Source organism: Monodon monoceros, unplaced genomic scaffold (assembly GCF_005190385.1).
Source record: "Monodon monoceros isolate NGI ecotype Baffin Bay Population unplaced genomic scaffold, NGI_Narwhal_1 Super_Scaffold_2, whole genome shotgun sequence".
NCBI lineage: Eukaryota > Metazoa > Chordata > Mammalia > Artiodactyla > Monodontidae > Monodon > Monodon monoceros.
In genome coordinates this window covers 67119918-67132478 of record NW_021703776.1, presented here as the reverse complement: position 1 = coordinate 67132478, position 12561 = coordinate 67119918, and the positions used below count along the sequence as shown (strand labels likewise).

General features: G+C 39.9%; 1 protein-coding gene across 3 annotated transcripts in view; it reads left to right on the top strand.

Annotated features, from left to right (window-relative positions):
* The window catches only part of IMMP2L (inner mitochondrial membrane peptidase subunit 2), an 899397-nt gene that overhangs the window by 640268 nt on the left and 246568 nt on the right, over nt 1-12561 (top strand). Inside the window, exon 5 of one of the 3 annotated variants that reach the window (XR_003795172.1) lies at nt 8241-8359. The exons of the other annotated variants lie outside the window; for them this stretch is intronic. The gene's annotated coding sequence lies outside the window, so the exon portion shown is untranslated. The remainder of the gene's footprint in view (nt 1-8240; nt 8360-12561) is intronic. 3 annotated transcript variants of the gene reach the window in all.

The window sequence follows — 12561 nt, the reverse complement described above, 5'->3', positions numbered from 1 at the left end:
GATTTAGATTTTACCTTCTCAATGAGGAAGGCGTACAGGAAAAACTTTCAAATCTTAAAGGTGTTTAAATTAAGCCTGCGGGGAATGAATGCAGTAAGTAAAACCAAATTGTGATTTATTTCAATTACTCACAAGTTGAAAGCTCTTTTTTCTCTTTGAACGATAAGTGTCCTCTTTTATTCTCTAAATAGAATTTTCACCAATAAATTAAACATTGACTGTATACTTAAATGCATTAATATAATTATGAGAATTTCAAACTATTACTTAATCATAACTGAAAAGATCTCTTCTGCTGTGTTGAGCAAAAGGATCACAGGCACTGTTCATTCAAAAGACCACCAGAGAATAGGAAGATATTTGAGACCATCAGTAGTTTTTCCAGACAGTCACAAAAGCTGCAAATAAACCAAGATTTAGAAACATTATGCTGAGCAACATACATTGTGTGGCATGTTGTCTGGTGGTGCTTCAGTTGATATATTGTGTAGCCATAATACTGTCATCAACAGAATATCTCTGAAAATGGGATGTTTCTCCCAGTAGGTTTCTGGATAAAATGAAATATTTTACTTGTGTTGGAGATGAGACATGCACAAACCACTCTTCTGAGAAATGCATTCAATCTAAAAGGGGGCTGTTACTCTAGGTTCTGATTTCCATTTTAAAGACAGCATTATCACTGATTATGCTGAATGTAATTCTCCATAGTAGCAGTTTCCTGTGTCATGCTGGATGAATGGCAACAGTGATGATTGGTCCCCTAAGTATTTTATCAGGTTTGCTTTCTTCATGTAGCACACTGTCAATATGTGATGAGGTCATGATTAAAACCCCACTTATAAGCATATTAGTCAGAAAGACTTTCTAAGTTCTTCCATTTTTTTCCTTAAGCCATCTAGTACTCTAAAATATAATCTTGTGGTTTTTCTTTCTCATGACACCTGAGGCATTTCCTGATAGTCAGGAGAGTTACTCCAGGATGTCAGACTTCTATAGGTCACCTGCTGGGTGGGCCAACACGTCTAAAGATGTTTGTCTTCTTTGTTTAATGACTAAATTACTAAAACTTAGTGATATACATTTGCATAACTGGATCCAAGAATTTCAAAGATCAAGTTCACTTCACTCATATCATAGATGAGGAAATCGAAACCTGAAAAGTTTTGTGACTTGCCCACGTTTATGTAGCTAGCTAATGAATTAAATGTGGGTAGGTTATTCAACTCCCTTAACCCTTAGTCTAGCTGGATCAGATGATACTTGTTGGAAATCTGTAAACTTCACCACAGTTGTCCTTTGTTCTATTGGGTTGATGGGCAGTTGAATCTCTGAAGACCCTTGTATTCCTGAGATACTGTAATTATGTGATTTCTAAAGAATAACCACCAACTATGCACATGTGAAATTTTATTTGTCTATATTATTACACAATATTTATGTTATTTTTAACTTTTTTGATGGTTACTCCAGTGTGATATTTCTGAAATTAGACCTCCTTTATTTCCAAATAAGACTATGGGCCAATTGTGGGCTCATAATGTAGTACTACTTATCTTGTCCGATTGAATTTATAATGCCAGGTTCTGTTTCACCTTTCAACAAAATTCAGCAGAGGATTCCCCTCTGTTGAGTGTCGGTGTCGAAACTCTCAGTGGTCTTTTCTGTGTAAAATTTCTTTTGTTGCACTTACGCTTTTGGGGTGGCAGCTTTTCTATTCAGTAACAGCCCACTAGATCATTCTCTGTTGATACAATGAGTACAGTGAGATGCCCACACTTTATTTAATCACTGAGCTGTACCTTGATGCCTGTTTATATGGCCGCCTATTGTGGGCATGCTTTTCTAGAGAGAGAGATTTGTCTTCCTTAAGCAGGGACAGAGGAGAAGTCATCTGGTCTACCTTTTAAGAGCCGAGGGTTCAAGAAGGGGAGGCTTACTCACTGCTTCATAGTGTTGTGAACATTGCTTTCCCGGTAACCCAGGAAATCATGAGGGCTTCAGGGGCCCTAGGACAGCCTTTGTCTGATAGCAAAAGGATTCCCAGTACATTACATTTTGAGCCCTGTGTACTAGCTTTATGCTTTTGGAACCAACCAACTCCACTTTCTGCAATTCTGCATTAGATCAGTGGTTTTTAAAACTTGGCTAAACACAGAAGCTCTTGGGACACTTTTATTTATTTATTTAAAAAAATTTTTTGTTAAAGGTTATTTTTTTTTTAATTTATTAAATTTATTTATTTTTGTCTGCATTGGGTCTTCGTTGCTGCATGCCGGCTTTCTCTAGTCGTGCTGAGCGGGGGCTACTCTTCGTTACGGTGTGCGGGCTTCTCACTGTGGTGGCTTCTCTTGTTGTGGACCATGGGCTCTAGGCACGCAGGCTTCAGTAGTTGTGGCACATGGGCTCAGTAGTTGTGGCTTGCAGGCTCTAGAGCGCAGGTTCGGTAGCTGTGGCGCACGGGCTTAGTTGCTCCGTGGCATGTGGGACCTTCCTGGACCCAGGCTCGAACCCATGTCCCCTGCATTGGCAGGTGGATTCTTGGGACACTTAAAAACAAAGATTCCTGGAAGTCATTTCAAATCAACTGAATTGGAAATACTCAGGAATGGAGCCCAGGAATCTGTAATTCTTAAGAGCTTACCTGGGACATTTAAAAAAAAAAAAAAAAAAGGCTGGGTTCCATGCCAGACCATTTAAATCCAAATCAATGGAGGTGATGCCCCAGGATCCAGCATTTTAAAAGCTCTCCCTAAGGGATTCTCATATGTAACCAGGGTTGAAAACCAAGGCTCTAAGCTTTCTTCCATCTCTTAAGCATTTTTTGCTTAGAGGACCTAGCAGTATAAGCTTTGCTCTTCAAGAGCAAATAAAAGAATCCCTGACTATCATTTGTGTGTTCCTGAGTGAAGTGGTTTGGGAACCTCCATGCCAGTTGCAGAATCTGTACTATCGGAAGCTTAAATTTAGTGGTATATTTAGACTTCCTTATAGATTCAAGGAAAGTGATTTGCATATAAAATCATCTGACATTTAGATCTCCATTCTGTCTCACTCTCTGCTATCTCATCTTCTAGTAGGAACTAAGTATTATATTTTAAGGATATTCTTCCTCTTTCCCATTAGAAAAAATAATAATTTTTTCGATCAAAACTCCATCAGCACTTACTTTATTCAAATGTGTAAGCTGTAATTGGCATACATATATGAATTCGTATTAGAAGGACTGTTTGGATTTCTTGTTGTTTCATTTAAAGTAAGGTGTTCATTGGATGTATCTTTTCAGTAAACATATGTGTTTCCTGTCTTATTTCTTCTCAGTCAGTCTGGCTCAAAAAATGTCACAGATGTCACAAATGTCAAAATATCCCCTGTCCCTTGACCGAGTTGCTTTTTTAATGAAATGTCTGCCTACCCAACCAGACTGAATTCCTCAGCCATGAGGCTTTTTGGAGCCATTGTTTAATGTGATTCCCTCCCTGCTAGCACCTAACATAGTGCTGACCGCAGATAAGTAGATTAATAGGCCATAAATGTGTGTTGACTCATGTACTGATAACTCGGACTGCATTTTGAGAGAGTAGATCCTGTAGAATTGTTTTGCCATCTGCCTAATAGATGATAACATGGAAACTGGGAGATCATAAGCCAGGAAAAGTTGAACTGATACCATAAAAGAAGGAGACAAATCTGGAGTAGGCCTGGAAGGGAGGGCACAGGAGCAGGAAAAGGAGCGGGAAAGGGTCAAGGGGGCTGGTGAGATAAAGAGAGCTACTCAGATGGCAGGAGGATACTCCTTAGGGTTCCCAGGTTTTTAATAAGCCTTTTTAAAATCCAAATGTATGTGGATTTCTTGTAGAAACCAGCAGGGGCTTTGTATGCATCCTTGTTGGTACAGTTGACACTTAGACAAGAATCACCGTAGGAGGATCCAGAGGCTGAGTTATTATGAGAGCATCAAAGGTCCCTTCTGCCAGGACATAGGATAAAGTATAAAATGAGCTTGTACCTCCACAAATGAGAGACCGGTTATAGGAGCTAAACTGAACTGGCTTTGCAAAGTGTAACAAGTCTGAAAGTGAACTCCTTCTTCCCACTCCCATTCTTACTTCCCACTCCCATTCTTACACTTAGTTGTATGTTGTTGAACCAAATGATACTGCCATCTTGGAAGTAAAATAGTCCAGTATGAGCAATTGCCTGACCTCAGGGTTAGAACGACTAGAATCATTCAACAGAGACTCTTGCCATTAAGTCTCAGGGCTATAAGTCACTCCTGGAATTTAGAGTACTCTGAACCTGTCCTCAGATATGTAACTCTCTCAGCTGGAGTCCAGCCAGAGAGGGGACCTTTGTCATATATGCCATTTCTTTCCATCTTTGCTTTTTCTGTTTGTTTTCATCATTAATTAGGAACGGAAGTCTGAGGAGGGAGAATCTGTTCTTTCTCCTTATTGAAAAAGAGCCTCTAGGGCCAGGGCTGGCCTTATACGTAGTCGAGGCTGAAGGGCCTAATCCATGGAGGAAGATTTGAGGAAAGACTGAAAACATCTCCTGAACCAATAATCATACAGGCTGGAATTTTAGCATCAAAGGTGAAAAGCACAGAGTGAGGCTGAAGGCTTTTTGAAAACCTTTAAGAGTCCTGTGTTTAAAAAGCACATACTTATTACAAAAGCATCATATAATTTCTCTCTTCTGATATCACAAGAAGGCTTAATTCAGGGAATTCTCCCCTTTGTATCTACTGCAAAGAAAAGTGTCTTGGAGTAGAGGGAGAAATAGGTGGGGCGGAGGATGTCTTTAAATGAGGTGGAAATTATGCAAAGACAAACCTTGTGGACTTAACCACACCTTCCCTTGGGTCATCTGCCTGGGGCACTTCTAGATATTTCATCTGATCCCTGTGGTGTGAGCCAGAAAACCCAGTGTTTGATCAATGCCTCGTTACCCGCCTCCAGTCTATGGGCATCTGGCTGTACCGTTCAAGTTTACTGCAGCTCTGTCTCCACCAGGCCCTTCCTCCAAGTCTATTTCTCTAGGAAGCACACTGTGAAAACGAAGGAGCAGTGCTTTCAAGTGTGTGGAATACTTAACTGTACATGATAAAGTTAATATAGCTGTCGTTTCCACACACTTCTTATTTGTGATTGTTTCAAGTAAGCATGGTAACAGCAATCTTAAAAACCCTGTGGCAAAAGTGAAGAGAGTTAGAGCTCTTCCCTGATATAATATTCTGAAATAACATTTTTGCAGGTTCCCCTTATTACTGAGGGCATGTATAGTAATATGTCATTTTAGAAAATGCTATTGCATTCTCCAGAAAGGCAACATGAAATTTTTTACACTATTTCAATTATCTCTTTCATCCTTACATTATAATTCTAAGGTTAGATTTCCATAGGGAGGACCACAGTACTCAAAATATGTGTGTAAGAAAAATATAGGTGACATATCCTCCCTTTTTTTGCTGTGGCAAATATATCAGATATTTTCTCTGCTATCATCTGAGAATGTAAAAAAGTATTCAACATGCTTAAAGTAAATTCTTAAGCAGCAATTTCAGAGAAGGCTTAAGCACAGAAGACTTTTCATGTGATTTATTTATTCTGGAAATAGTTATTGAGCCTTACTATGTAACTAGTGTTCTAAGTAATGTGGATAAATTAGTAAGTGTCCCTACTCTCATGAGTCTGTATGAACTATGGTGTAAGCGTTAACAAACCAAACTTGGGTCTGCTTGCCCACACACAGTGAAGCCAATCTACTGACACTGGGTTGTGGTGAAGGCAAGTGCAGTGTTTATTGCAGGCACCAAGCAAGGAGTCCAGGTAGCTAGTGCTTAAAAGGCCCACGTTCCCCGAAGGCTGTCAGGGAAAGATTTTTAAAGACAGGGTGAAGAAGGAGGGTTGTGGGGTGTGTGATCAGCTTGTGGACATTCTTCTGATTGGTTGGTGGTGAGGTAATCAGGAGTCAACACCATCAACCTTCTGATTCCACCTGGTCTGGGGTCTCTGTGCTTGTGGGCAGCACACACTTAACTTCTTCCAGCTGGTGGGGGTTTCAGTGTCAGCAAAACAGCTTGAAGGACATGGCTCAGAATATTATCTATAGCCCTTGAAGAGGAGCTAAAGGTCCTTGACTTTGTTTAATGGCTAAACTATTTGTTTTGTCTTGCTTGACTGTTTTCCTTTCTTCTGCATTTTCTCACTTCTCTGATTAAATTTACTCTTTGGAACTCGGGGAAAGCCTAAGAGGCTAAGGTTTTTCTACAGACAAGAGGAAGGAGGAGGACCTGGGGCAAGGGGTCTGTTCCAGGAAAGCCCCATAGGGTCCTGCTCAGTTACATAAGGAAGTGGGATCTAAAAATAGGACATAAAAACAGACCACACACAAGTAAATAAATAAATAAATGATAGCTGTAGGTGCTATGAAGATATAGAAGAGGGTGTGGTGATATCCATTGACTGGATTCAGTAGAGTAGGAGTGTTTGAGCACTTAAGCAGTCAGGGAAGGTGGCCCAGACCTGATTAATAGAAAGGAGTAGTCCTGTGAAGATACAGGGTTGATGTATTTAAGGTAGAGGGAAAGGCAAGACCTTAAGGTATTAATGAGCTCAGCATGTATAAGGGAGGCAAAGCAGAGTCCTATGACAGTATATGGAGAGTAGTGGAATGAGGCCAGAGAAGGAGATAGGGTCAGACTACTTAAAGCCTGTGGGCCATGGCAGTGCTAGCCTAGACTGTTTGAAGCAAAGGAGTTATGTGATCTGATTAATATGTTTAAATGATCATGAGGCTGGTATATATCTGACTTAACAGGAGAGGGCAAGAATAGAAGCAGGAAGCTAGGTAGTGGGGGTGAGGGGCTATAATAATCCAGATAAGAGATGATAGCAACTTCAACCAGGGTGATAGAAAAGAAATGGAAAGAAACTGCTGTAGAAGGAGTCTGGATATGTTTTGAAAGTCAAGTCAAAAGACTTGATAATGATTAGATATAGGGACTGAGGGAAAGAGGAATGGAAGGTAGTTCCTTAGCTTGGCTTTTGGTCTGAACAACTAGGTACACGGTAGGAATGGTTACTGAGAAGGGATATTCAAGGTGGAGAAGAGAATAAGTTAGACAGGAATAAGGGTCAATGGAAATGAGGTATACATTACCTGAACCCTGTACTCAGTTAAGAAGAGTTAGTTTTGCTGCTGCCAATGACATCCTGTCTTCGGGGTTAGTGACATCCTTTCATTTCCATATGTTTCAGGCCATATGTTTCCTGATGCTCTTCTTTGTCCCCAAGGAAACACTTGGAACACTCCTGTAAAACACAATGAAATAAACTATGTCTCTTATGTGTTTCCAACCCAGGGCTCTCATCCTGGTCTTGATACTCTACTTTCCATCATCTGCTTGTCTGTCTGAGCTCTTCCTAAGCATAGTGCCCCACCTTTTATCCCCCCACCCTCTTCCTTCCCTGGACCACAGTAACTCTTGTTTCTGTCCCTCAGCACCTCCCCTCCCTGGAAAAATTGCACTCGTCAGATTTCAGGAACCTATCCCTTTAAGGCCCTCAGAGGGTATTTTGAGATTACACAATATACCATTGATTCAATCATTGTATGCTGACCATTTTTATGAAGAACACTGTGTTTGACACTAAAGAAGAAATTTTAACTTGTAAACATCGCTGTTGCTCCTCATGAACTTAGAATATAATTGAAGATATAAACATATTCATATGAAATAACTAGGTAATGATACTGGATAATTTGGCTTATGTGGAAAGCACAGGGCTAAGTTTATCATCCAGCATGGTATGGTTACATGCTTCAGTATGGTGAGAGTGACATGGTGATGACTCGGATCTCCTCTTATGACTTCAAACTTTACTAGTAGTGCAAATTACTAGTGGGATGACTAAGTGCATTGGGTTTTAAGTCATAGTTTAAGCCCTTACTGTGTCACTTCCTGTGACCCTTGGCAAGTTTCATAAGTCTTCTAAACCTCACTGTCCTCTTCTGTAAAAAAGAGAATAATAATATAACCTACTGTATGTTTTTTGTGACAAAAATGTGAAAAAATTGTCTGACACGTAGTGAGAACTAAATGAACATTTGTTCTCCTCCTCCTGGTGATATCACCATTATCCCTTGCTGGCATGAGTGGTGTCAACAAAGCTTTTTCAGGTACAGGCTGCCTGAGGATGGGCCAATTGATAACAAAAGGTTTACTATCTCCCAAGGCCAAATCACAGTGGAAGGATAATGACCTTGGTAAAAGAAGATAAAAGAAGCAGGAGACAATGAAGGAATCTGGTTGGTCACCATCTTCCCAAATAATTGTACCACAGAGGAAAAGGAGGTAAAGGTTTCAGCACACTAATGAAGTTTTATCGTTATGCGATGTTGAAGCACCTACTAACTATATATTGACTTAATGGGGTTTCTGATTTACTTTGCTCAGCCCTAAATAGAATGAAATGATTAAAAGCAGTATACTCAATAGCTCCAGGACTGATGACTTCTGCAGAGCTAAGACTAAATCCATCACCAAGACTCTGATAAATGTTTCTCTTGACAAACCAGTATTTAATAGCAGTTATCATCCCCCATCTACCACCTCCTTTTGTGGTCATTTTCTTATTTTGGGGAACTAGAAGAAATTCACAATTCAATCATTCTATGACATTTCTCTTTGTACATGGCACCTTCTCTGTCACTTCTTGATCAGTGAAGAATCAGACAGTGACTCATTCCTGATTTGTTAACGCAAAACCTTTTTTATTTAATCATTTTGAGACAGTCACGAGTAGTTATCTAGCTCTGCAGATTCTTATACGTCATGAGCCTGCTTAGGCAAAAGATGTTGAGGAACTTGTTGAATTAGGCAAAGTTAGGTTCAAATAGTCAACCTTGATTTACAGCTGTTGCGTGAACAATTCAGTGCAGGCTCAGTGAAGCACATCATCTCCAAATAATACTCTGTACTTATACTGAAACAGCCAGAACAGAAGAGACTTCATTCTATATGATTAACGTACAAGTGCTTTATAAACTGGGAAGCACTCTACTGATACAAAATAGAATTTATAGGCAGCATTTATGTGACCATGGGTGAACCTATCTCAAGGATAATGAGGAATTCCTACTGATGTCCAAGATTGAAGGAGACCTTACTTTCTCAAATGGAGGTAAATATCTTGGTGTTCCTTAATCCTATACACTGCTTCGCAAGTTTCCATGTTGTGTTGATTATGGTAATGAGAGCAATTTCAGTAGTCATTAAATCTCGTGGGCATTAAATACCAACCATTGCAGAGTTACAAGGAAATCAAAGATACAATCCTTAAGAATTCCCAAGACTTTGTTCTCCTTACACATCGATTCCCAATAGGCAAATAGCTTTGCTAAATCAGGGAACTCTGCAGAGATGGGACAATATATACACCTAAGCATAATTTTTGCTTCTTCTTTTTCTGGCTTGTAGTTGACAAGCAGTGTAACTCTGCTTCTGCTTCCATGTGAGGAGAATCTTCTGCCATTTCTTTTATGGGTAAAATTACAGAGATCTCAATAAGGTGTCCAAAATTACAAATTATAATATTGAAAGGGAGTAGAAAATTGCCACCCGGTAGAGTCTATGGCTGGATCATTACATACAGTGGCTTTGCATGATGCATATGTTTTGGAGCAGGACTCCAGCCAGTAGCATTAAGTAGATAGGAGAGACAGAGGTACACATTTAAAAGGTTGTCCAGACCACATATGCAGGTAAGAGTAAGGGCAGGTGAGGGCAACTGAGAGAGGCAGAAGCTTAGTGACATGGATGTGGTCCATACAAAGATGGTTGCAGCCAGGTGGCAGGTAGTGGAGCAGACAAGTACAGAAGAGTCACCTAAAGCAACAGGAAGGATCGTAGTTGTCAGGTGATTGCTGCTACTCTGCACTCTCTGCCCTGGTTACCTCTGACTCAGGAACTGGGAGAGGCTCAGCTTCCTTCAGGGAACTTGGTTTCTGAAGTTGAGAAGACCAGAGAAAGGCCAGATGCACCAGGTTTATAGAGTAATTGTTGAGAGAGAGATATCATGTTAAAACCCAGTGTAATATCAGAAATCCTCAGTAAGAATATAAAAAAAAGCCATATGCTGGGAGTGTTAATTATGTCATGAAAGTGCCTTTTTCTTCTTTCTGAATGTACCTCTTTTTGTTAAATTTCTGTTTGACTATCTCCTGTGTGTCTCTGTGAGGATCTCTCTCTCTCCCTACCATACTTTTTTTTTCCTAATCATCTCCTTTTTCCTTCTGTTTCTGTGTCTTTCTCTGTCAACTCCTGAGTTTTGTCTTTTTTATACTCTCTTAAGCAGACACAATACAAAGCTGAAATGTATATATATCGAGTGTGTGTATGCATGTACACATATACATACACATATATAGTTTTTTATTGTAGTTTGAATAAGAACTTTTATTTCATGTTCTTAAATTGAAAAACTGAAGAGTTAAATACTTTATTTCTCTAATTTTAGAAAATATTAAATTAAATTAAATGTTTGCTTCTGTCTTGTGTTGATGCCCTCCATAGGTGTTGATCTGCTTTAGAGGTTTGGTTTGGTTTTTGCTAGAGACAAGATACTTTTCATTCTGTCTATTTCACTACTTGTGATAGGTCATGGTAAATATATTGTTTTAGTCAATCTTATTTATTTATTTCTGGCCCTGTTCTAAAAGGATTTGAGGTAGTATATAAAAAGTAAGCATAGGGCTTCCCTGGTGGCGCAGTGGTTGAGAGTCCGCCTGTCGATGGAGGGGACACGGGTTTGTGCCCCGGTCCAGGAAGGTCCCACATGCCGCGGAGCGGCTGGGCCCATGAGCCATGGCCGCTGAGCCTGCGCGTCCGGAGCCTGTACTCCGCGACGGGAGAGGCCCGTGTACCGCAAAAAAAAAAAAAAAAAAAAAAAAAAAGTAAGCATAGTACCAGGGAGAAAACATAGCAAAAGAAAGGGAAAATTAGAGTGGAGATACGAGATCCTGCGGAGTGGTCCAAGATGGTTCATTGATTGGGTTTGAACTTCCTATAGGCCAAAACTGAGAATTAAGCAAGGTCCCTGTTCCAATTATAGAATTAGTGATAAGAAATCCCCCTAAACTTAGAGGCTTAAGAGTGTATAGTTTTCTATTGCTACGATAATAAATTATCACGAACCTAGTGACTTAACACAAATTTATTGTCAAAGTTCTGGATGAAAGAAGTCTCACATAGATCTTATCAGACTAAAATCAAGTAGGACCCTATTTCTTTCTAGAAGTTCTGGCAGAGAATCTGTTTCTTTGCCTTTTCCAACATCTATAGGTTACCTCATTCCTTGGCTTATGGTTCCTTACCTCCATCTTCAAAGCCAGTGATGTTTCATCTCTCTGAACATTCTTCTGTACTCACATCTCCCTCTGACTCTCTTCTTCTTCCTCACTCCTCCCCTTTTAAGGACCCTTGTGATTACATTAGCCTACCTGGTTAATCGAGGATAATCTCCCCATCTTGAGGGCAGCTAATTTCAAGCAAACTTAATCCCAACTGAAACCTTAATTCCCCTTATCATACCTGTAGACTCCAGGGTGCAGGATATGGACATCTTTGGGGGGCCATTACTACTCCTATCACACCAGAATAACATTTATTCTGCTCATGAATCTGCAATTTGGACAGAGCTTAACGTGGGCAGCTCATTTCTATACTACCTGGCATTAGCCAGTTTAGGTGGAAAGTTGGGGCTGGAATCATCTCAGCATTTTCTTACTCAAATACTTGGCATTTGATACTGGGATGACTCAAAGAGCGGAGGCTGGAACAGTTGGCATTCCTTGAGCATCTCTGTCTGTCTCTATGGTCCTTCCATGTGGTTTCTCCAGCACAGTGGCTCAGGTAGCTGAACATCTGTTTGTTGGCTAAAGTCTCCAAGGCATGAGGGTGAGAGGAGAGAGAGAGAGAGAGAGAGACAGACAGGTAGAAGTTGTGTTGCTTTTTATATTCTAGCCTCCCAAATCATGCAGTATCACTTCTGTCACTTTCTGCCAACTACAACTGAGACACTAAAGCAAGGCCATATTCAAGAGAGGGAAATTAGATTGAAGGAATGTCAAAGAAATTGCACACATGTTTTAAAACTACCGCAGTCAGTTAAAATATTTACAGTGTCCCCTGAACAGCTTTTCTGGGGGATAACAAGTAAATAACACTTTTTTCACGGGTCTCATAAAAGGACACTATGTGTGAAATAAAAGATGATGGCCTCACTAATGTCTGTACAAAAAAAAATGTGATGATAAAATTCATAGAGATATTTATTATGGCATTTCTAGGTGCTAGTACCAAAGTACATTTTGGGAAAAAAAAATTGTACAAGTTTCTAAAGTTAATCCAAGGTCTCTAATGGACTAAAGAGAATCCAGGCAAAATCTTAAAGGCTCCAGAAAAATTAATGGACTATACATCCTTCAGCTGATCCTCCATGAATATTATATTTTATGATAAAACATTTAAAAGACTTGGGCATCAAAGAGATCATG